The sequence below is a fragment of the Canis lupus genome, chromosome 17 (genome assembly GCF_048164855.1).
Source record: "Canis lupus baileyi chromosome 17, mCanLup2.hap1, whole genome shotgun sequence".
Classification (NCBI taxonomy): Eukaryota; Metazoa; Chordata; class Mammalia; order Carnivora; family Canidae; genus Canis; species Canis lupus.
In genome coordinates this window covers 49,769,336-49,795,874 of record NC_132854.1, presented here as the reverse complement: position 1 = coordinate 49,795,874, position 26,539 = coordinate 49,769,336, and the positions used below count along the sequence as shown (strand labels likewise).

General features: G+C 34.7%; 1 long non-coding RNA gene across 11 annotated transcripts in view; it reads left to right on the top strand.

Annotated features, from left to right (window-relative positions):
- LOC140608415 (uncharacterized) overlaps window positions 1–26,539 on the top strand; it is a 56,199-nt gene that overhangs the window by 5,551 nt on the left and 24,109 nt on the right. For 4 of the 11 annotated variants that reach the window (XR_012010437.1, XR_012010444.1, XR_012010447.1 and 1 more), the window contains exons 2-4: window positions 7,765–7,901; window positions 17,557–17,670; window positions 19,767–19,875. This is a non-coding gene — a long non-coding RNA (uncharacterized lncRNA). Of the gene's footprint in view, window positions 1–4,816; window positions 5,055–7,764; window positions 7,902–17,556; window positions 17,671–19,766; window positions 19,876–20,332; window positions 20,517–23,795; window positions 24,124–26,539 lie in introns of those variants that run through there. The other 7 variants (XR_012010443.1, XR_012010442.1, XR_012010441.1 and 4 more) reach the window with 5 other exon arrangements.

Below are 26,539 nucleotides of genomic sequence, written 5' to 3'. Positions count from 1 at the left end.
AGTCCCCAACATGTGGGGATCTTTGAAAGCCTCTAAGACCTATTAAAAACAGGAGATCCCCCAGGTGGCTCAGTGGTTAGCACCTTCAGCATGGGGCGTGATCCTGGAGTCTCAGGACTGAGTCCCACATCAGGCTCCCTGCATGGGGCCTGCTTCTTCCTCTATCTGTCTCTGCCTCTCTCTCTCTCTGTCTCTCATGAATAAATAAAATCATAAATAAATAAATAAATAAATAAATAAATAAATAAATAAATAAATAAATACAAACAGTATAGTGCTTTATAGTATTTGGGTCAAATCAGAATTCACAAGAACAGGTTGTATATGGGTTCTATCATTAAGGACACTGGTCCCCAGTGATGATCTCATATAGTGTCAATTTATGTTTCCCAAAAGGTGCTGACCTTAAAGTCATAAGGGCTAATAATAACACTTCAAACCATGGTGATTCTGTGGTTTCAGTTGGTTTGCTGATTTCAGTTTCAAAATACCATTGGTTCAATTTCCCCTGAAGACTGAGGATGACAGGGACAATGATAGTGCCACAGTGTCTGAATAACCTTGTTCAACTGTTTTATGTCCTGTTCAGTAAAGTGAGTGCTTCAATCACTTGAAATTTTGCATGGAGTTCCCCATAGTGGGAAAACATTTTCTAATTTCTTTGCTATGGTAGCAGCATCAGCTTTCTGACAGGAAAAGCTTCTACCCATCTAGAAAATAGACACAACATTATAAGTACATGCTGATATCTTATATTAGGAGGCAATTGAATGAATTTCAATGGTAAATGTTCAGATGGTCCTGATAGGGAGGGACCAATGCCCGGAGGTACTTCAATAGTTTTATGTGGGTTTGTGGCTGACAGGTTGACTGATTATAAACCTGTCATGCCAGATTAAAACAATCACCCCACAATTGTTTTATATATAAAACAATCATCTCTCTACTGATAGATATATTTAAATATATAAATTAAGTAGGCTCCACGCTGGGTTTGGAGCTTGAATGTGAGGCCTGAACTCACAACTCTGAGATCAAGACCTGAGCTGAGATCAAGAGTGGAATGCTCAACCAACTGAGCCACCGAGCCACCAATATTTTCTATAATTTGGGTCATATTGTTAATTACATGGTGGGTTGTCATGTGAAATGCTCATAAGAGTGGCAATGTGAGAGATTCGGGAAGCAACAGACAGCGCTTTTTTCATTAAATTTGCAGCCTTCTGGGTGCCATTTTTGTTTTTCGATATCTGACACAATTTTTCATCTGTTACACAAGTTGTCAGAGTAACCTGATTTGGATCTATCTTATGAAGTTCAGTTAAATTACAGAGTTTGGGTGCATCAAAAATGTCTCAGCAGCCTTCCCATGAAAGTCAGCCATAGCATTTGCCTGATACTCTGACCAGCATGCATGAACCTCAATTTTGATAACAGCAATTTGTGAAGGTAATAACAATGCAGAGAGGAGATCAGCAACCTAAGATCCATTTTGATAGGTGCACCATTTGATGTTTAAAATCCTTTCTGTTTCCAGAGGCATACCAAAGTCATAGACCACTCTGAAAGCATACCTGCTGTGAGTGTAAACACTTGAAGCTTTGTCTTTTGCTAATTCATGCTTGAGTGATGGCAAAGAATTCTGCAGGCTGAGCTGAGTTAAACTTTCTAATAATTCATATTTAGTAGTTCTAGCATATGCAGCTTGATATTTCCCTTCAGGATTTTTGGCCTAAGAGCCATCACTATAGATTACTAAGTCTGGATTAGCTAAAGGAGTTTTTTGTAAGTCTAATAGAGGAGTCCGATTTGGGGAGACCAATTCAACAGTTCCTGATTTAGAAAGCAGATTTCTTCAGAGGAATTTGCAGGAGCAGTGTCACCCAAGAGAAAGGCAGGGTTTTCAGAAAAAGGGCTGAGGACAGAGGTTATAGGTTCTGATAAGGGGATGCTTTAAACTCGATTGGCTGGTCCCACCACTGAAAGATTTTTATTACTCCCAGGAAACTCTTGATATATCATGGTGAGTTTTTAAAGTGGAAAGAATCACTCTCGGACCTACTAACACAGTGCAGGCCTCTATATGTTTCAAATTCCATCCCATTCTCTTTCCCACTTTGGCTATTCCACAACTTTATCATTCTTCTTATGTTTTCCTTCATTGCAGCAGACAACAGTGTTTTCTTCATAGAGCTATTAAATTTTTCAAAAAAAGTAATTTCCTGTGTTTCCACTTTCAAGTGAACCAATAAAAATAATGATAAAATCCTTACTTTTCTTCCAGTTTCACCAGTATTTTCCTTTTTCTGTTCCTGGCCAAGGAGTTCTTCTAACCAGATTTTAATTTCCTTCCCCTCCTGTCACAATTGTGTTTTTTCTTCCCCTGAGTTAAATCCTTTTTATTTAAATGTACAACTCTGATACATACTACCCTTCAAGTTAAATATTTCTCAAACTTTTATAGAAAACAAGTTAAATGCACCATTCCTTATTTTCAGATAGCTCTTTAGTTAGTTACTGCCCCAAATCTCTTCCTCCTGTTCAACCAATGTACTTGATACGCATAGTGTGTTTACTATAAACTTCTCTTTATCCACAAAGAAGCCCTCTGCTACCTTATTGAACTACACAGTCAGTTTTCCACCCTTACTGCTGTATCTGTTTGTGATTGACTCACACTGTCCTCTCTGCTCAAAATGCTCTCACTTCCTTTCTCAGCCTGGCTAATTTCTTGGTAACCTAGATATCCATCTGGCAAACACTTACTTGGCATGCCTTGGGGGGTAATCTACTACATTCCAGACCTGTCTTTCTTTGGTTGCTGTCCTTATGAGAGTCATTTAAAAATCTATAGTACCTGGGACATATATGACAGTTAATAAATATTTTTAAATGAATGGAGGGAAATGCAATTCTGATACAAACTATGAATATCCGTGAAAACATTTTGGGGGAAATGACATCTAAATTGAGACCTGAGGCTTGAATGGGAATTCATAGATGTAAGGAAGAGTTTGGACAGAAAAAGTTTCAGAGGGAAAGCATGTTTGTGGGGCCTGGAAAAGAGAATAATAAAAGTGATGTGTTCAAGAAATTGAGCTAGATAAAGCCAATTGTCAAGAGCTGTTTAAAGGAGACAAATAAGAGTTGTCTTTGACAGGGTGTTGGGAGCGAATAGAGGGCTGAGTCAAATAGGTTTGAAGATAGAGAAATGATTCATTCAGTTTTAAACATTCTCAGTTTATGGAAAATATGCATTAGAGATGTAGAAGAGGCAATTGGAACTATGGACATGCAGCTCTAAAAAGATGCTTGAGCTATTGATCTAAATTCGGAAGCCATAGGCTTATGCTTAGAGGGAAAGAAATTTCCAGTAATGAGGAGATCAAGGGTGTGGCCAAAATGTCATGTATAGGAGAAAAGAGGAGCAATTCTTCCAGCTTTTCAGAATCTCTTTTACTAATGGAAGGATCAGAAGCCTTAGTGAGAGTATGACTTTTTTACTTTTACCCAGATAATGCTGGGCTAAAGTGAGAACTTTCAAAACTTTGATGATGATGACAATGATGATGATGATCTCAATGATGATTTCTTACTCTAACTTCTACATATCACAATCAAGATTTTTTCAAGCTTCATATTTTTATTATCAGTCACAAAGAAGTCTAACAACGAAGAGACCATGAGCCACATGGGTCAGCTACCTGGTTACTGAAGTTGTTCATCAAAAGATTAGACTCAAACATCATTTATCAAACAAATTCTTCTCTGTAATCCCTGGTATTAAATAGGTATCCTTTCCTCAGGCAACATTATTATTCTCTGCTGGCCATTGCCAGAGTGTTGGCTACTTTTTATTCTAATTACTCCTCATTGATGAGGGATCCTCCCAGACTCTGTGAAGGCAGGGACTCTGGTTTTCTCCTTACCATCCAGCCAAATGGTTGGCACTAGGTAAACTCTTATTAAACCGATTAATTTTAGCTCTTGATGTCCAGCATATCCTAATGCAAACAGAATCAGCCACCATCAGCCACCCGTCTTAAGATATTTATTTATTTGTCCTCCATATTTTTGCCTTTTAGGTCTTCCATTGAATTTTCAATCCAGTGCTATCACTTCCCAAGACTTCAAAAATTTTGTTTTTCCATGTAATCTTTGGGTCTTTTAGTTTCTTAAGCATATATTTTTTCTTAGTTAATATAAATCATTCCATGATAAAAGACAATTTTTTTACAATAAGGTGAGGTAGTATCAGAATGAAGAAGAGTAAGAAGAAGGGAAACCCCAAAGGCAGAAGGGATAGCTACCTTCCTCAGTCCTGCAGTAGGGTAAACATGCTCTATCTAGTGGGCTGAAGCAAAGCGTTCCTCCAATTTTAGGCAGATTTTCCAATCAGAGAAAAGTTCCTCTATCAGAGGAACTGGGTTGAACAATATAAAGCAATAGGAGGGAGTTACTGGGAACGCTAGGTGGCCCCAAGGTCCAAAAGATCTTAAGTGAAGGAAGCCAGGTGACATGATTTTCTCTGCCACAAAGAATGAGCAGCTGCCAGAGAAGCCAGTGGCAGGAGGAGAAATTTGAAATGTAGGCATTGTAGACCTAGAGTCCTGACACCAACACCTACCAGATTGTGACGTTAGTAAATAATTTAATCTCTGTAAACCTCTGTTGAGGTTTACTGAGGTGATCATTTTATTTTTGCAATAAATAATGTTTGCATTAAATGTTTGGCTACTATTAGCATTGATAATATGATGACTAACATTTACATGATGAAAAAATAGAGCTTTCTGTCTCCCTTCTTCTTTTCCAGCCACCAAGATTGGAATCATGGAAGAGTAATTTCAAATTCTATTTGCTAATACAAAGAAAAGTTATGATATTCCTGTTGAACACTGTTCTCATGGAATTTGGCATAGTATGGAGTCCTGTGTTGGTGTCAGTACAGTCACCACCAGGAGCTAGGAAGAGGTCAGCTCTGACAAGTAACTGAGATTGCAAGGACACTGCCTTCACCCTCCCCACCAAATGCCCTTATTAACATGCACAAGGTCTGCAAATTCTTTCATAGAAATTACATTACATTAGCGGCACCTTGCGGATTTTTTTTTCCTACTCTAAAAGCACAAGTAACTAATCTTATATGATTTTCAGTTTGTCTTGTTTTTTCCTCCCTCGCCAGCAAACATTATTTTATCCTGTTTGTTTATGGCTACTTTTCCAAACTTTTGAAGTTATTTTGATGTCTGATATGGTGCTGTCTTTCCAAAGTGTTACCCATTTCACCCAACTTGAGCTAATCAACACTTTGTAAGCATATGTTTTTTATGAAATCTTGTTACAACAAAGAAGAAAGTGAGAAGACTGAAAAAGGTTTCTGAACATCAGACAGATATATAATCATAAATAAAATTCTGCAGCACTGTTTCAAAAATATATCAGTTTCTTTAGAATAGTGGAACATTAAGCACTCTTGTGGCATTGTGAGATATCTACTTTTGTCCAAGCAAAACAGTATATAATCAAGTAAACACCTACACTCAGCTGCAAGTATTTTAATGCTTGATTCAAAGTATCAATATTTAAAAATCCAACTTTCTTTTTTAGTATATGTGCTGCCAAAGTGAGCTCTAAAAATCCAACGCTTAATAATTATGTGTATATAGACACACACATACACAAATACTTACAGATATATAAAATTTTCAATTCAACATTAAAAGAATGTGTGTGTGTTTTACTCTAGTGTTTAAGCATTCCCCCAAAATTAAAATGCTCATTTTCATACCTTATTCCTATCTCTCTTTGACTTACAAGATAGAGGAAGAAAAATATAAGGAGAGAGCATACCAAATTTGGTCTCAAACACGCTTGCCTTTAAATACTGGCTTTAGCACTTAGCTGAATGACCTTTTTCAAATTACTTAACCTCTCTTATCTTCAGTTTTCTCATCCACATGTGGGGATAGTAATACCTTTCTCATAGGGTTTCTGAAAAATTAATTAGATAGTCTATCCACAGTGCCTGCCACATAATAGGTACTTACGACATGGAAACTATAATTATTATTAGAAAAAAGACTTCTGGAGAATTTGCATAAGCAAGCCATTTGGCAACAATACAATTTCATGGTCTTATAAAACTTATCACAACAGTTATCAGCTAGACAAAAACAAAGTCAACCCTAGTCAATCAATTTTCTGACATAACACTTTATTCAAAATGAAGAAAATAGAGAATGAGTCTACAATTGGAATATTTTCCTGCTTTGCTCTCTCCCCATAAACAATGATAATTATTTTGATTACATTTCCGTATAGTAGGTGATTGTTATTTTGGCATGATTTTAGGCTCAAAATCCTTCCTGACCCAAAAGATTTTCTTCTACTTAAAATTTTCTTTTTTTCTTTTTTTTAAGATTTTTTATTTTTATTTATTCATGAGAGACACAGAGGGAGAGAGAGAGAGGCAGAGACATAGGCAGAGGGAGAAGCAGGCTCCACGCAGGGAGCCCAATGTGGGACTTGATCCTGGGACTCCAGGATCACACCCTGGGCCGAAGGCAGGCGCTAAACCACTGAGCCACCCAGGAATCCCCAAAATTTTCAACCATTGTATTATTGTTTGTGATTAAGGATTACTTCAGATGAAATTTAATATGTAAAATACATTATAAAAAGCTAGAATTATGACCAGGATCCATAATAATATATGCATAGAATTAGATGAACAGATTTTTTGAAAATGTTTCCTAGGGCAGACAAATTATGGTGACGGGGTAAAGATGATTTTTATTGTTGGGGGAGGGGATAATGGAGGAGGAATTGATATTCACAATCAATAATCACACCAAGGGAGGATGGTTAACTATATGTTCCAAAATTATGAATAACAAACTGGCCTAAGAAAACCACTAAGAATTCAGACTGAATCCTTTACCTCCATATACATAAAACCTCCAGATGACCCTGTTAATTATAATGAGATACCAAGAAGATAAATTTCCAATTACACCAACAAGCTAGGTCCATATATCATAATGACAGAACCAAAGACTTGGTACTTTTGGCTATGTAAAACTTAAAAACAAGCATTTTGATGTAAAACATCAGATATCAAAATATGAAAATAAACTTTATTATAAAAATGGCAGCATATCCTATACAAGAGGTAAAACTATTGACTTGACTAATGAACTCAGCTTGAGTAATTTATGAATAAATGCAATTGGAATACCTTATGCCCTGATAAAGAATAGACGAGATAGCCTAGATCCTACAACCTTAACAGATATGAGATGGCTGTATTTTTACCTGGATCCATAGAGTGAGGATTAATTTGTAAAGTTATTGTTTCATTGTTAGGACAAATCTATGAAGACATAAGTAAGAATTAAAATTAGACTAACAATCAGAATTAGAGTAAGGATGAAACAAAATATCTAACTTAAATCTATGATGTCAGCTTTTTTAAAAACTCACTTTAATATGAAGGTAAAAATCAGCTTTAATTAGTATATAGTGATGTTTCTATATTTTTTAAAAGATTTTATTTATTTATTCATGAAAGACAAAGAGAAAGAGTCAAAGACACAGGCAGAGGGAGAAGCAGGCTCCATGCAGGAGCCCAATGCAAGATTCGATCCCGGAACCCCAGGATCATGCCCTGAGCCGAAGGCAGAGAGGCTCAACCACTGAGCCACCCAGGTGTCCCATAATGTTTCTATTTTGAGTGCAATTGATTTTTTTTTTTTTTTTAAGAAGGCTCCACACCCAGCATGGAGCCCAACACAGGACCTGAACTCATGACCGTGAGATGAACAATGTATCTGGAATCAACAACAGACACTTAATTGACTGAGGCAACCAAGCACCCCAAGTACAATTGATTATTTAAGGTATCGAAAATGTTTAGTGTTTAGTACTACTTAATGCTAATAAATTGTACATTAAACAAAGTACAGAAGAAAAAAAAAGAAAAGAAAAAAACAATTGAGTATCTACTTCTTATCATAAAGACTTGGAAATTAAAAAACATATGTTCAATCATTATAACTTACAACATGACTAAGTTATATGTACAAAAATTTCTACCTGTAGAATTATTTCCATAGAATAAATTATCAGATAGAGGTATAAGCCAAAGATATGATCAGTATTGGAGTTTTTGTTTTATATTGCTAAATAGTTCTCCAAAAATCATGTTTTCATGTGTAATCTCCCAGCTGTATGTAAACCTACCTAATTTACACTTAGCTTATTCCTGACCCTTACTAGAACTTACTTTTTTGGAGGTGGGGGGCTTCTACATCGGTAATCTCCTCTCTCCTGGCCCCTTTCTCTGTTAGCAACCATCCTTAAGTCTTTCCATCTTGAAAAGGGAATCCTTGTCAGACCACCTGTTTCTCCCTTTCAGAGTTGGCAAATGCATCTTTGTTCACTGTCTCTACTTCCTTACTTCCCTCAATTCTCTATTCAAACCATCACTATGCCAGTGAAATACCCTGAATGCTCTGGGACATTTTTGTCAAGTTTGGTTTGACTTCTTAGTGACTATAGGCTCCCTTAACCATTTCTCTCTACTTGAAATGCCACCTCACTTTTGTTCTGTGATGTCTTTTTTCTCCTGGTTTAAGAAGAAATGCTTGAGGAATGTTTGTCAAAAGATCAAAAAGGTCTTAATTTACTAATTTCTTAAAATTAGTATTTTAAGCTTCACTTACAGATACTTAATCCCAGTTATCTTGTCAAAATTGGAATAGTGAGTACCTAACTATTTATATAAGTGATTTGCAAATAGTAAATGCTGAAGTGTTGCAGCATCAAAGTTTCTCAAACTGTGTGCTGCGGAAAATGAAATGAATAATCCATGCTACATTAGATGATGTCTTATAAAGGACATTGTTATAAAATAAGTTTACGGAATGTTGAGTTAAACAAGTAAGAGCAGATTTCTTTTTCTTTAGGAGTGAACTGAGCCTTTAATATGCAAACACCCAATTTACTATTCAGCTTTTTTGTTCCCCTAAACTAATTTAAAAGTGCAACCCTTATTGCATGAAACTCATTGTAATTATCTAGTTAGTAATGACCCAGGAAACCAAGTTCTGCAAACGTTGATCTAGAAGAAAGAAGAAATTGTGTACACGTAGGTTCATATCCTAACTTAGCCTATTTTTCTGGCTTTGTGATCTTTGGTAAATATATTTAACTGCTTAAAGTTTCAAGTTCATTATCTCTGAAGGAAGGCTAATAAGGGATAGATTAAAAGACTGTAGTGAGGGTTAAATTTGTTAATATAATGAGACTTGGATATAATTATAGTGCAAAGAAATTAGTTTCTTTCTCTCTTCTCCACACTATGAAATGGAAAATTTTTGAAAATAGGTTTAACATTTGACAAATTTGATAAGAAAGTAAGCTGATTTTATATTTTGTTTACCCTTTCTATTTCATTTACCCCTCACTCTATATATTTCAACCCCAGTCTAAGCACAACTATTCTTAAAAAAAAAAAAAAAAAAAAAAGATAAAATGTAGTATTTAATCTCAGGACAAATTTATAATGATGTATTCCCTTCTCTAGAATGATGAAGTATTTAATTTTGTTCAATTTGTTATAACATCTCTTGTGCAAGACTTTCACAGACCCTTTGGCAGACACCAGGTAAGAAAAAAAAATCAAAGTGAGTGAGCCCTCACGCGTCAGGAACAATAATCAAAAATATAAATTAAAAGATCGATTCCCTTTAAGAGAATAAGAAGTAGTCTTTTGATGGAGCAGAGAACATGAGATTCATTTTTCCTGGTCATCTTAGTACAGGATTATGGAACAAGTAGAAGAAAAAGGGAAATGGAGAAATGTATAGACTACCACCGTCCTCACATTCCTGCAACGCTGGCGACTTGCCCCCATTAACAAAGCAATGGTTTTCACAACTGCTTTAGTAATTGCAGAATTTTTTTTTTTTTTAGTAATTGCAGAATTTCTGATTGAAAATAGTCTTATCTCTATAAGGAAAAGGCAATGCTGATCTGATTAAAACAGCAATGGGGTGCCTATAGCCAGGCCTACTTGCCTTCCCAGTCTGAAATACATGGCCTGAAGAACAAAACTAAAACTCCATAGTATTCAAGGTTCCTTCACAATCTTTCCAGTCTATACATTTAGGCTTATCCCCACTCTCCTCCTCCATTATGGCTTTTAAAAAGCCAGCTGTATTGAGGTGTAAATGGCATGCAATAAACTACACACATTTTAAGGACACCATTTGGTCATTTCTGATTTGTTGCATGTATGAAACATGGGTTCTTTTATTGCTGAATAATATTCCACTATATGGACATATTGTATTTTGCATCTTTATTCATCTGTTGATGGGCATTTGGGTGTCAAGTTAGGTTTTAGTTATTAACATAAACGTATATGGACCTTTTAATTTAAAATAGATCTTTTCAGAATAACATATTATGGAACTGTGTTTCCAATTTTTTGTACCTGTTCTTTGCTCCCTTGTTTCTCTTTTCCTGCCTCCTTTTGCATACTTTTCAATCCTATTTTATTGCATTTGTTGGCCTATTCATTATAACTCTCTGTTGTATTATTTTAGTGGTTGCTTTAGGGCTTAGAGTATATATCCATAATTTATCACAATCTACCTTCAAGTGATGTTATATTACTTAAACTGATATGGTTTTATCCCCTCCCAAGCATGGTATACTTGGTGTCATACATTTTATTTCAACATATATTTTATAGTACCTAATATATTTTAATAATTTTTAAACAGTTGACCATTTCAAGTTGATTTTAGTAATAAGAAAAAAATGTGTTTGTGCACATTGTTACAATCTCTAGTGCATTCTATTTCTATTTGTAGATCTAGAACTATCTCTGCTATAGTTTTGCTTCTGTCTGAAGGACCTACTGCTACATTTCTTGTTGTGTAAGCATGCTAATTATTTGAGCTTTTGTATGTTTGAAAATTTCTATTTTTCTCCCCTGGGCAAAAATATCACTATATTGACAGTTTGAGTTTTGAAGTTTTTTGTTGTTTTTGTGTTAGTTTTTTTTTTTTTTTTAACCTTTTCATACTTTAAAGATGTTGCTCCACTGTCTTCTAGCTCATATTATTTTGAATGAGAAATATGAAATATGTTCCCATCCTCATCTTTTTCCTTTGTGTGTAATATGTCTCTTTTTCCTTTGGCTGGTTTTAAATTTTTTTACAAATGTGTATAATTGCTGATTTAAAGCAATCTTTTTATGATGTAACTGTATAATTTTCTTCATGTATCTAGTTACTGGGAGTTTTAGAGCTTCTCAGATCAGTGCTTTTATAGTTTTTATTAATTTGGGAACTTTTCTGCCTTTATTTCTTAAAACACATTTTCAGTTTGCCCCTATTTCTTCCAACCATGCTGCGTGAAGTGGTCCCACAACTCACTAAAGCCCTGTTCACTTATTAACACTTTTTTTTCCCTCTGGGTTTTATTTTGGATAGGTTCTACAAGTTCACTCGTTTTTCTCTCTGCCATGTCTATTCAAGCACAAATTCTATCCAGTATATTTTTCATTCCAGATATTGTAGCTTTCAGGTCTAGAATTTTGTTGTGGAACTTTTTATACCTTCCATGTCACAATTGAACATATTCAATCTTTCCCCTAGCTTCCAGAACAGGCAAAATTGTTACATGAGTTAATGTCCTTGTCTACTACTAATCCTTTCATCCATGCTGAAGGGGTACAGGATGAGATACCCCCAAATGTGCCATTTAAGCACATAAATTGTTTCAAATTAAAAGTAATTAAAACCCAGAAGACAGAAAAGGCTCTCTGCCTCCCCTGTAACTGCCTGAATTTACATTGGAAAGGAGAGCCTGTACTGGAAGAGAGCTATTAGTAGATGCTCCCCTTTACCTAAGAAACTTACATTAAAAATTTAAAAAAAATGGGGATCCCTGGGTGGCTCAGTGGTTTAGTGCCTGCCTTCAGTCCAGGGCATGATCCTGGAGTCCTGGGATCGAGTCCCACATCAGGCTCCCAGCATGGAGCCTGCTTCTCCCTCTGCCTGTGTCTCTGCCTCTCTCTCTGTGTCTCTGTTTCTCTGTCTCTGTGTGTGTGTGTCTCTCATAAGTAAATAAAATCTTAAAAAAAATAAAAATAAAAATAAAAAAATGATAAAAAAAAGAGGGCGGCCTTTGTTTTTCAAAACATCTTTCATCTTCCTGCTAATGGCCTTCCTCCCCTCTTATCCTCAGACCCTCCCCATCTCTTTAGCTCCTATAAGCTTTCTGTTGCCTCACTGTCTTTGGAATTTCTGGCCTGTGAGAATTCCCCAATTGTACATCTATTAAATTTGACTTTTTCCTATTCATTTGTCTCATGTCAATTTGATTCTAAATCCAACCCTAAGAAGGACCTTAGGGCAGAGGAAGCCTTCCTCCCTGGTAATGTCAATCCTGAGTCAGTATCAATTGACTGATTTTTCTCCTCATTACAGATAATAATTTCCTTCTCTGCATGTCTTCTAATTTTTGATTGGATACTAGCAATAGGGACTTTGTTGTATACTGGACATTTTTGTATTCCTAAAATTATATGTATATATGTAGTCAAGTTACTTGGAAACAGTTTGAAAATACATTGATGTCTGAGAGTTTAATCCTTCAGAGTCTTGCTTTTAAATTTTGCTATTTAAGAGAATGAGTCTTGGTCTAAAATGAATTTTCCCCACTAGTTAAGCAATAGAAGTCTGATGACACATTACCCTGAGAATTACAAGGTTTTCTACACAGGCCAGAGAAAATAGACACTATTCCCCAGTACAATGTAAGTGCCAGAAACTGTGACTTCTAATCCTTGTGGTTTATTCCTCCTACCCACCCCCCACCCCCAACCTCAGACAATTTCTTCACTTCCTGTAGTGATCAGTACTGTGCGAAATCCTCAAAGGGAGCTTGATGGAGTTCCATCCCTCTATTCCCTGAACCAGCAGGGTTCTGCTTGGGTTGCTCCTTCCTGCACTACAGTCTGGGATTATAAATTGCCAACTGGGACAACACTGAATTTCACCACATTTATTTTATGTCTCTCAGGCATCGTGTACTTTGTTGTTTTATGTTTAGTGCCTTTAAAAACTTATTTTCATTATATATTTTGTCCCTTCTTTTTAGTTTTTTCAAGCTATAGGATAATTTCTGTCCTTGAAAATTCATTTTTTTCCAGAAGTGTAGGTCTCCTTTGCAGCCTAAAATCTAGTCAAAACAAACTTTTAGCCCACTAAATCTACCTTGTTCTTATACCCGCAGAAACCAGCATACACCCTGTGCCCCTCACCACTCCCTCTCATACACCCTTGCTCCTCTCTCTGGATTAACATCAACTGAATTTTCAAACTGCACTCCAATTCTCTGATTAGTTTTTCTAAATGCTCTCAGGCACAGTTATTCCTTCTTTCCCTGCTCACACTGCACTTTACCCATTATTTTTTTAGCCCCAAGAACAGTTTTATAATTATTTATTTAGTTTTCTTCTCTTCATTCAATTAAACCATATTATACTGTCTTATGTATTCAGAATATAGCACAATGTCTGGCTCATTAACAGAACCTAGTAAAATTTGTTGACTAAATAATACATCCAAAGCGTTGCATCTTTCCTCTGTGATCAGGAGCTCAAATAGCATAAAAAAAAAGGAGAAACTGAAGCAAGATGTGTACATTTTTCATGACTCCTTTAAGTTTCAGTTTGTTATAAAATATTCATTTATTGGTAAATAGTAGTCAAATATATGTGCCTATTGTCTAGGAAAAAAATAATTGTTCACTTAGATTTTCTTTTTAAAAATTGTGTCCTGTTTCCATATATTTTTTTGATTTCTGGTATACAGAAAATTTGCATAAATTTATACAAACACCAACATAATATATCCTTCTGATTTATTAAAGCTATCACAGGCTGAAATATAAATATACTATCACGCTATATCATACTATACATAATAAAATATTTGATTAATGATCAAAAAGTACTTGGAGAAATATGTCAGTTGCCAGATAAATAAAAGCAGTTTTTAAGAGCATGATATTCTAGTACCATGACAAAATAAAGGGGAGGGAATATTTGATGAAACTCCCACAGAAAAGTAAGAAATGTGCCCTGGCATATTATTTGAGTGTCTCTGCTCAATATTACAACACTGAGCTAATCATTCCAAATCACTCAGATCAGTATTCATATTTACCTATATCTTGAACTATAAGCTATCTGTAGGTGTTCACTATCAACCATGCCTTTGTTCTTTGATTTACATTTTTTCCAATATCTTCAAGTAAAAAAATAGAATCCTCTACTTCCCCACCACCCATTCATATTCAGTATGTTTATTTTGGGATCTAAAAATCTGTTTTCAAAAGCACCATAAACAATTCTGATACAGATAATCTGGAAATAAGTGTCTGGAAACACTGTCTGCCTGAGGTTGATAATTTTAGAGTAAGTCCTACAAAGGCCACACGGCAATATTTGGGGAACTTACCCTCTAAGAGCAGTGAGAAAGGGTCTTGATTGAATTGTTAATTTAAAATTAAGTGATTGCTTATTTCTGCATTCTTCCTAACTTATGTCTCCATTACTGAATATTTTGTTTATGTGGGGTTGATTGAAACCTACAGGAAGAGAGTATTTCTATTAGAGGACTTCCTAGATATGAGGACCACAACATGAGTATGTGAGAAAGGGCATTTCGTGCTTAGAGATGATATCCTCTATAAGCTTTGAGTCACAACCATATGTATACATCCAAGATTGGAAAAGAACTCACAAAACTAAAAAAAAAAAAAAAAAAAAAAAAAAGAATTCACAAAACTAAAACTTTCACAAGATGACAATTTAATGATTTAACATTGCCATTATCACTCACTAAAATTTGCCCAATTCTTGCCTACGTGATTCTAGACCATCTCTGATTTTACCACAGATTGTTTTCTCTTCAAAGAAGAGTTTACATCTCTCATTGCTGAAAATCTCCATATTCTGTACTGGTGATACTTCCTGTCCATGTCTGTCATTCAAAAAGTTTTAGATGGTCGGGCAGATTCTGTTATATATATTCCATTAAAATCCCCAAATGTTAGTCAAATATATGTCAACTTGGATTCTCAACAGCCTTTTGAGAGATTTTGGTCAGAAGACTAATTTCTAAAAAGTAAAAATATTGTGTAAAACTACTTGCCCTTCATTCTTCCTCTTGGCTGGAATGTGGATATAGTAGCTGAAGCTCCAGTGGCTATTTTGTACTTTGCAGAAAATGACCATAGCTGAATAGTGAAACTAAAAGTTGTAATGAGTCAAGTTTCTTGCAACTTTGTGAAACTTATATAAGTCCTTGATTGCTGATCTTTGACCATATTATATGAAATAATAAAGTCTTGTGTGTTTAGGCCATGGCTAACTTGAATCTACTTTTGTCTATAGCTGAACCTAATCGTAACTGATACCCTGGGGTACCATATCATTTTACCTTTGGTCAAATCTTAAGTCTTTATAAGGAACAAGATACTCTAGCGCATAGACTCTGTCAAATAATTGGTGATTATTGTGCAGATATTTTACTATTATTACATCAATTACTGTTACTATTACCATTACATGGATTGACTTTAGCTGCTTTCACTAATGTAATCACTAATATATATATGAATATATTTGAATATATTATATATATTATATTATATTGGATATTTCTGCTTTTGTGTTGACATTGGAAAACACAAGTAGTTAATTCAGTATAAAAAGCCATAATATTATATTATATATTATATATATGAATATATTATATATATTATATATAATATATTATATATAATATATTACCTTGTATTGCATTTCCAATTTGTATTGCATTTCTCTGCATTTCCAGGCAGAGATGTGGTGGGATAGGCGTGAGGCTCAGATAAACAAACAGAAGAGGGATATGAGCTCAGTGGAAATATTCTCAGGACATAAGGCTGGGTGGGGATGGGCAATTATTTTAATTTGCTAAGAAAAAATAAGGAAGTCCCCAGAAGGAAATGAAATAGTTATAAACCACAAAATTTGTCTGATATCTCACCGGATTCCTGATATTCCATGCATCCTCTCGGGTTCAAAGCAGATTCCAGGCATGGGTGTTGGTTTGGGGGCTTCCTAGCCCTTTGGTGACAAAGAGGCCAGAGCTGGAGGTGCTGGCTATGATATCAGGTCTTATGGAAGCTTTTTCTAGAATCCTAATCCTATCCTTTTTCCAGAATCCTTGAATTCAGTGAACTATCTAGCTAGTTTTTCATTTATAACTGGAACGCTGATCATTGCTACAAATACAGCTAAGGAAACAACATTCAACAATGCAACATATACTGGACACATCATGTGGTCCAGGATGCAAGTTACAGGTCAATACAAAAAGGAAAGACACTTGGAGGACCAGATAGTGTTTGTATAAATAGCCAGAGACTTGTGACCACATAGCTAATCATATTCTAATCATAGCTGTGTGTATTTAACAATACATGATCAATGAAAAGAACTTCATGCTAGAAAGTAGAAGACAATGTCCTAGTACTTTCTCTGTCATTATCTTAAGATAGAATTGTTTTTAAAGATTTTATTTATTTATTCATGAGACAGAGAGAGAGAGAGAGAGGCAGAGACACAGGCAGAGGGAGAAGCAGGCTCCATGCCCGGAACCCAATGTGGGACTTGATCCTAGAACTCCAGGATCATGCCCTGAGCCAAAGATAGATGCTCAACCACTGAGCCACCCAGGCATCCCAAGATAGAACGTTAAAATTACTTAGCATCTTCAGGCATTGCTCTCCTCATCTGCATGTCAAATGTGTCACACTAGATTATGACTGAGGTCCATTTTTCCTCTGAAACATTTCTAGTATAGAGAGTTTAGATAATGATTTACTTTCTGCTTTTGTGTTGACATTGGAAAACACAAGTAGTTAATTCAGTACAAACAGCCAAATCTTGTATACACAGCCGGAATGGGATGTCCATTCCAGAAACAGGTTTTGATAGGCTTAGTATGGCTATTCCATATAATGAAATAGTTCAAGGCTTCAAATTCAAGCACCCCAGCAGGAAGATGCAAGTATCGTAATCACATACATCTTGACCTTATGAGAGGAGGAGGTGGAGGTTGAAAACCAAACTAAAGTGACTCTACAAGTCAGGAGGCATTACTGAGTCATTTTCTGCAATGGCCATCAGAAATTGCTAAGCAGAGTTCCTATTGTACTTGAACAGTTTCCAGCATAATGCATAGAGATTTTAAATGAAAATGTACCAGGCTTCATAAATGAATAGTAGCTAGGCTAAAATCACTAACAGCATATTTTTCTTGAGCTGTCAATAGGAACAATCATCAACATTGATTTTATTTGTCTTCAAATGATTTCCACCTTCCTAAATTCTTATTATTAGCTGGTAAATTACTAACAATATGGTTTAAATGCCATAGGCAACTAGAAGTCATTTGTATCTCTTGTATATCTCAATGACAGGAATGTCAACAACCTTGATTTCTTTCCTGAACCTATGGAGCAACAGTAACAATCTCTGATTCACTTAAAGGCACTTGCAGATTTTTCCCTTCTTCAGCAACCTATAAGCAGCAGGTGGGTTTCATCATTTATTCACAACTTTCTTTGCATCCCATGAGCAATCTCAATTAAGACTGTGGAGAATCTATTCCTAGAATAGATACTAGAAATTGGGCGAATGTTCTTAAAGGACAGATCTTGATCACCAGCAGACTTAAATGGTGTGCATGGGCAGGCTATTGATGACAAGATTTAGGTCATGAGTTTCTACTTGTAAGTTTTAAAATCTAGTGCAGAATTTTATCCCTTAAGGTATAAGTCTGTTGCTTTAGTAATCTTTGTTTGTTTATTTATTTTAGTTCACCTCCAGAGAATACAATGGCATATCATCTCCAGTCTGGTTTCGAAAAATCAAAGTAGATTTATTTAGTCTTTTTCATTGGAACACTTTATGTTATCTATAGTTAATACTATCTTTCAGGTACAAAAGAATTTTTATTTTACTTTTGTTTTCTGAATTCAATTATGTTTGGCTTTTCTTGAAATTCAGTTAATAAATAAATGTCTTGGGAATCCAAAGCAAGTTGGGAGAAAATCAAAGAAATAGACATAGTTTCTTTTCTCAAGAACTTTGCAAACTTATGGAGATCTATCTATCTACATAGGGAGATATAAAGATAGATATAAACACATATACATATATATACAGCTATAACATATAATAACATCACAAATACATTGGCCAAAAGAGACATTATATTACTCAAGGTTTACATTTTTTTAAAGATTTTTACATTTATTTATTCATGAGAGACACTCACAGAGAGAGGCAGAGACACAGTCAGAGAGAGGAGCAGCCTCCATGCAGGGAGCCCGATGCGGGACTCAATCCTGGAACTCCAGGATCACGCCCTGGGCTGAAGGTGGGTGCCCAACTGCTAAGCCCCCCAGGTGTCCCTAGGTTTACATTTCAGAGTCCTAATTTCACTATTTACTAGCTGTATGAGCATGAGAGAATTATTCCATTACTCAATTCCCCCTCTGTGAATGGAAACTCGGTAGATATTTCATAGGATGATAGGAGAATTGACTAAATAGGAATGAAGCAGCTAGCGTAGTATTTGAATATAACAACTTTTCTCTGTCAATTACAATTATATAGATAATCTATACATGAGAGGAGAGGACTATGGGTTAAAAGGTTAACACAAACTAATTTAGATTAGCTATGGGAGAAAGCAATACATTCAGATTTTGATCCTCAAGCATTAGAGAATAGGACACATCCTTCTTCTTTTGCAAGTGACAAGAATAAAGAAAAATAAACCAAAGGCCAAGGAGGCATTGTAGCAATTATGACATTGACATTCTAAATACCTACCTTAGGCATATGCAATAGACCCTGAAGTGACCACTCAAAAGAACCTTTGGGGTTACAAGGACACCCCAAAGTTTAATCACATTTCTAAGATCCCATAGCTCCTCCCATAGATCAAACACTAATGCCTTCACAAATCACATCTCTGTCAGGTTTGATTCAAATATACATGTCTTCTATGTCCTACCCTTCCAGATAACATTTCCAGGAAAATGCCTTATCAGCCCTTTTTCTCCCTCTTTTCTTGAACCAACTTCCCTTGCAAGTATTTTGTTATGTGCTTCTTTAGCAACCTGGTCTTTCCTGTGAAATAGCACCTATTACTGTGCACTATGTTTCTCAACTCATAGTTTGTTTCTCCAATAAACTATAATCCCCTTGAAGCCAAGGATAATATTTTGTCATCATAGTGCACACCTAGCACATAGTTAATTCTTAATATTTGTGTAAAAGAAAATAGCATCTTCACTTTCTCATCATTTACATCGGTATTCTGTTCATAGAGGAACAGGTCCCTTAGTTTTAACATTCTAATAAGATACTAGTCACAGTCATAATAATATCTTAAATTAATGTAGACATTCTTTTGGTTTTACTTTTCAAAAATGCAATCATAGCTAAAATCTGTGTTCCTGCAACATGGCCTATTATAATGAAAAGTAGAAAAAAATCACAAGAAGATTTAAGAAGACTGGAGACACATTAGAAACTTTTAAATTACTTTCTGTCTCAGATTCTAAGAACATGTATTTTATTACTTTAACACTGCTGATATTTGAAACTAATTCCACAGATATGGATGATATACATGACATCATTTTCTGTATTATCTACTGAAAACACAAAATGTCCTTTGGTTTCCAGAAGCAGACTAAGGGAAATTACACTAATTATCCTAAAGGGTAAGTACTTGCTTCTCATTTATTGGGTTTGCTTCATGTTACATATGTTATATTTGGCATAAAAGAAAGAATCTTAACCTGAAGGCATCTCTGTGATTGATACAAAAATAGAAGTTCACATTAGCCTTCACAAAGTATTTAAGCTTTATTGTGTACTGAAAATTCTTCCCAGATCAAACAGAAAATATTTTTACTGAGACATTATGTCAAATGTTTACAAATAATATCAATTTGTTTATTTAAACTCTGTTCTTTAAGGTTGGTATTTAAATATGTCACGTTTCATATATGTCTTCCTATATATGAAATAAGTGCAGTTGAATATCTTGGAAATTATGGGATGTGCTCAGTGGATTTTGAAGTGTATTTTTAATACTCCAGAGCAGCACTATCCAATACAAATGTAATAGAAGCCACAGATAATTTTAAATTTTCTAGTAACCACATTTTTTTTTAGCAGACAGAAGGAGAAAGAGAGAAGAGAGAGAGTTGGGAGGGGCAGAGAGAGAGAGGATCTTAAGCAGGATCCATACCCAGTGGGCAGCCTGACACAGAGCTCAATCACAACCCTGAGATCATGACCTAAGCTGAAATCAAGACTGAGCAATCTAGGTGCCCCTCTAGTAACCACGTTTAAAAAGGTAAAAATGATCAAATGACATAATACATTATCAATCCAATAGGTGAACAATAAAAAATATTTGTGATATCATAAATTCTTTTTTTCCTACTTAACTCATTGAAATCCAGTGGGCATTTTATCCTGACAGTACATCTCAATTCAGATGACCCCCATTTCAAATATTTAAAAATGCATGTAGCTAGTGGCTACCATATTGGAAGTAAGTGTAGAGCACAATTCTATATATATCTATATAGTAGCAGTTTACAACCTATTTTCCAAATATCTAGCTATCATCCATGTGTCTATATACTATAGTATGTACAGTGGAAGCATGAAAAGTGACATTAAGAAACTATATTTTCAGAAGGAAATGTTATCAGTGACATTGAAATTTTACAATTTCTAAGTATATTTTCTTTACACTTGAAAATGACAATGCATTTTCTTTACAATGAAAATACACTAATTTTTTAAATAAGGTGATAGGTAATTAAGGTAATAAGACTTACAATTAAGACTATAAGATAATAAGATTTATAGTTTTGGCCCCTCTTTACATCAGTATTTTTACAAAATCATCAAACACTTCTAGAATATATGAAATTCACACTGGATGAGCATGTGGAAAATATGATATCCTGATTCAACTATATATGTCATCCATTAACTGGTTTGGTTGATTTAATTATGTCTTTAGAAAAGCTGCCATTCTTTTCCTCTCTCCTTGGCTCAAGGAAAATAGCACTTGCTTAAAGAAAAATATTTTCCAGTGAAAATGGGAAATGTGTTCTTACTCAAAGAAATAATATCAAATGTTTACATAAAATAATAATGTGGGTTTTTTGCAATGTGTTTTTGAAGTATTTAAATATGTTTTGAAATTCAGAGGAGTTACTGGCTTCATGCCAAAGACAGTATTTATTCACATGCCAAGAAACACACTGACAAATCTATAAATACCAAAATGATAACTTTTAAATTGTATTGAGATACACTGTAAAGTTCAATAGCCATTAGGCACATGTGTCTAATATGACTGATAATTTACTTTTTTTGTTTTAAGTAACTTGAATGAATTTTTTTCCTAGCTTCATTGAGATATAGCTGACATAGAACATCCTGTAAGTTTAAAGTGTACAGTGTGATGATTAAATACGTGTATATGTTGCAAAATTATTACCACTGGTAATAATTAGTTTATACTAATTATAATGGTAATGGTTAGTTTATACTTCCACCACCTCACATAATTAGCATCATATTTATTTATTTGTGGTGAGAACATAAAAGATCTACTCTTGTTGTAATTTTCAAGTACATGATACATTATTATTAACCAAAGTCACTGTGCTATACATTAGATCCCCAAAAGTTACCCATCTTCAACTGGAAGTTTGTACCCTTTGACCAACTTCCGACCAATTTCCCAACCAGCTGCTACTGGCAAGCACAATTCTACTGTGTGTTTCTGTGAGTTCAGTTTTTTTTTTAGATTCCACATATAAGTGATATCAGACATCTGCCTTTTTCTATTTGTCTATTTGTCTATTTCTATTTGTTTTTTTGTTTGCTATTCAGTTTAAGAGTATCTTATATGCTTTGGATATTAACCCCCTTATCAGATAGATGGTTTGCAAAGATTTTTACTTACATTTTAAAACTAATCCTCCATTCAGTTTGATTGCTGGAAAACTTTTAAATATTTAAGGAGAATTTTTAGCATATGAATCTACTTCTTCACTCTAAATTTTATGAAACCTAAGTACAGATCAAGTATTTCCAATGAAAATGTCATGTATAAATTGAGATGTGTTATAAGTATAAAATATACACTTAGTACAATGAAAATTGTTTATAGGCTCATTAAAGACTTTTATACTGATTACATGTTGACAATATTTTGGGTTTATTGGGTTAAATACAATGTGTTATTATAATTATTTTTTTCTGGTTTCTTTACTTTGCTTAATGTGGCTTCTAGGATAGTTAAAATTATATGTGGCTCCCATTATGGCTCTGTTAGACAGCACTGGCATAGGGCATCACTATCCTTTCCATAGATATTCATTATCTCAACAAACAATGATAGACTTCATGAAGAGAAGGGTGATTTTTCCAAGACAGAATTATCTTCAAAGGGCACTAATTCAGGGCACTATTATGTGTTAAATTATTCAGTAAAATGGAAATAAGAAAAAAACAATTCTATAAAATAGTGTCATGTAATTAACATAAAGAAAAATCAGGTTACAGCTAATGGCTGACGATTACAACACAGTTAAGCAATAAAATCAGAAGTCACTGCTCACCATTGTAGCCTTATTAGAAAAGAAAAGAAAGCATAACGTGTCATCAATCAAAGCATCTTTTATCCACAGCTATTATTAAAATGTTTCATGCCTATTTATTGTTTATTTTCAAGGGAAAGAAAAACATACAAAATCATACTATTTTAAAGATAATATGTAGCTTACAACATGTAACCACATAGTATGATAATGATACTTTGACACCAAATATAACATAAGAAACATCAATATTTGGCATTTATTTAAAACTACCAAAATCCTATTATGTGCAAAGCATTGCAGTAGACACTTCGGAAAGTTAAAAAAAAGGAAAGGCCAGACTTCTGGAAGATAAAGACAATTAAAGCCAAAATAATTTTGCATGTTGTGTTGGAGGTGTTGTATTTTGGGAAATATTTTGAGCTAGAAGAATTGAAGACGGAGTCAAAACTAAAGTGACTTCTTTAGTTGCATCTTACTCTTAGCATATTCTATGTCTGCAAGATAACTTTTATAAATTAAATGTAGTGTCATATTTAATGTGGAGATGTATTCAACGCTTTAATCAATTCTTCTCCAAGTGTGCGTGTCCCCCAAAGGCTCTTTCATATGGTCCCTAAGGTCCTCCTTTTCCTCATTTACATATCTGCATAAGCCTTGATTTTCATCAGTTACAGAACCTGAAATGGCATACGATACAGGTCGTATCCAGGACCTGATATGAGGACCCAACTGTGTTCCATCAAAGGAGATGTTAGAAACATCTTTTCATTTTTGGGAGTGGTTGTGGTGGTGGTAAAACAATACCTCTTTTTCTGATTATTTATTTATTCAATTTATTTAGTTGGCTTGGAAATGTTTTTCATAAAAATGTATTATTTATGTTAATGTAGTGACTTTAGTATTTTTTTTAACAAATAAACATCTTTTAAATTCTAACAGGAAATTTTGACAGATATAATCCATGTAAAGATAAGCTCTTAGAGGTTCCTTATCATTTGTTTAAGTTTACAAAGGTCCAGGATGAAAGTGATTCACAACTGCTGCTTTCAGATGATTCTGTTTTTACTATGTGGTTATCGGGGTGGCAGAAGCCATGGAGGTCCACTGCTCCGATCTCCTTTCAAGACAATTTGCTGCAAAAGGGTGGGTGCCAGCCAGCTAGCCTCCAGCTGCTGCGTACCTTTGGATCATCCACAGCACTCATGCCAAGGCAAAACCTCTCTGGGCCCCAGGCAGTGAATGTCCAATGCGGTACTCAACACATGTGGATATTCTTTGCTTAGGCTCTTGCTAAGACTTTCTCAAAATTAAACTGCAGTCTGGACCCCCAAACCTTCTCCTTTTTCCTTTTATAGACATCAGGCTGGCCTCATGGTCTAACGATTCCCTCACCTACATCCTCCTTACCCTTCTATTGTTCATAGACATCCTACCACTAAGTGTCTTGCACATTGAATTTCATCCTGTCTGCCTCTTGAAGACCTTGAACTGATATATAAGGTTGGAAGGGAAGCTACTTATAATTAATGATTTTACAATTTTTACATACTAAGAGTGTAATATTATTTATGTAAGATAACTGTTCTCCACTTTTGCCATCTAGGATTTCTTGTATATTTATATGGAATATATGATTGAAAGTAGAAAACATTTCACTTCTTATAGGCTATAGCTTATTTACTTTGTATCCAAACACTATCTCATTATCTATGCCTCAATGAAGTAGTTTCATATTGTTTTACTTTTATTTGTTTATGTTCGGGGCTTCTGAGATGCATCTTCAGGAGTGACCATTGTTGAAAAAAATAAATAATGAAAGAACAAGACCTTAGTACGACAGTTCCATACTTCCTTTTCCAGTCCAACCAAAGTGGCTCTTCTTTATAGAATTCATAAATTTGAATTTGAGGAAAGATTTCATTTTAGGTGTGCAAATGCTAAGAAATGAATGAGTAAAAACACTGCCAGCTTGATGCGAATTGTACATTTTTAATAAATACCTAATATTGGTCTTTACTTTTTTAGACCACAGTAGCAAAATGTCAAACCTACAAACACAATTTAATTCCATTATGATTTGATTCATGGAAGACTGTATAATTATATCCATTGCCTTTTGGCCTGAATATGAAACATTCTCATCATTAGGATGAAAGTGTGCTCCTAAGTGATGCATAATGTACAGCCGGAAGAAAACTTTCTCCATGTGTGCAAGAAGTGAAAGAAATAATTTGTGTCATTTGACAAGATTGTCAAAATCGTTTAGTATTTTTTTCTTAGATGGCAGTGTGGCAGTTAATACCAAAAATCAAAGGATAAGCACAGGGAAAAGTGCTAGATCCTTGAGTTTAACTAAAATTCAATATCCTGACTAAAATTGGAGATGCAGAACGACATTGGTGGTTTTTCTTTTCCATCGTCTTTGATAAATGCATCTGAAATCTACTTCAGACTTAAAATTTTTGCGAGAATTTCAATCAAGTTAGAAACCTGTGTAGTTAATTTCCTGGAAACTTAATGAGCAGAGGCCTCTCGGTGAGGGCCTTATTTGTACACAGAACATATGTGCAACTTCTAATGATATTATTGCAAAAATACAAGTGGTTATATGATAGATTTTTAGTATTATAAAGATATCAATGCAGGGATTCATACTTAGTAGATGATCAAGAATGACACAAAGCAAGAAAAAAAGGAAAGATTACAATATGCAGGAAAATTAGACAAAACACATTTACTGATGATTCTTTTTGGTACATGTGTATCAAGTGGTTAATTGCTCAATGTGAAAACTTTCTATTCTTGTATCCAGGAGATAATTTGTCAATCTTCATCTGACCCACTGGTTACTGTTTAAAACCACTGCCTGATAATGCAGAAATATCTGTTTATTTCTAGTTATCCACAACAGAGAATCATAAACAAAAAACCACAGCTATTAGAATGTTAAAGGGACCTGGGATTGGAGCATCTGACTGTGGGGCAGCAAATGAATATGCAGTAGACCTGGCCATTGTGAGGTGGATGCTCTCAAGATCACCAAGTTGCAATAAGAATGAATGAATCAGCAGCTATTATCATGAAAAAGAATGAGTAAATATGGCACACAAATATAGGAAATACTGTTTAGCCACAGTACTAATCAAGTAAATGCAATTTAAAAGAACACGGCAACATTATATCTTTTCAGCAAAATTCACAATCATATGCATAGACATGAAATAGGTAATCTGAATACATTACTATTGATTGCTTAGATTTGGATGTCATTTCTGAAGGACATTTGAAAATTGGTATTAAAATTCTAAAAATCGATCGGTGCTACAATTTCATTTCTTGGAATGTATGTTAAGGAAATTATTTTTAAAAAATGGTTTGAATGAATAAATGCAAAAATATTCACATGGCACATATTTGATAGGAAACACTCTGTACAATTTAAAGTTCCAAGAAAAGGGTCAGAATTTGGGGCACTGAATTTGATTTTCCTCCTGGCATATGCATTCTTCCTAAATGTCTTGATTCTTTTGTATTACTTCTGTGATTGTGTTCTCTACCTCCCATTCACCTTACAACCCACTCTACCATGACTTCTGGTTTCACAACCTTCCCAAAACAGCCCTCCTGTCTTCATTAACAAGTATTATTTGTCATGTAAAGAGTAATACCAACCTCACTTGCAGGTTCTGACCATTACTTTTCTCTCCTGCCTTGTCTCACCCATCCCAAAGAGCTTTTATCTCCATCT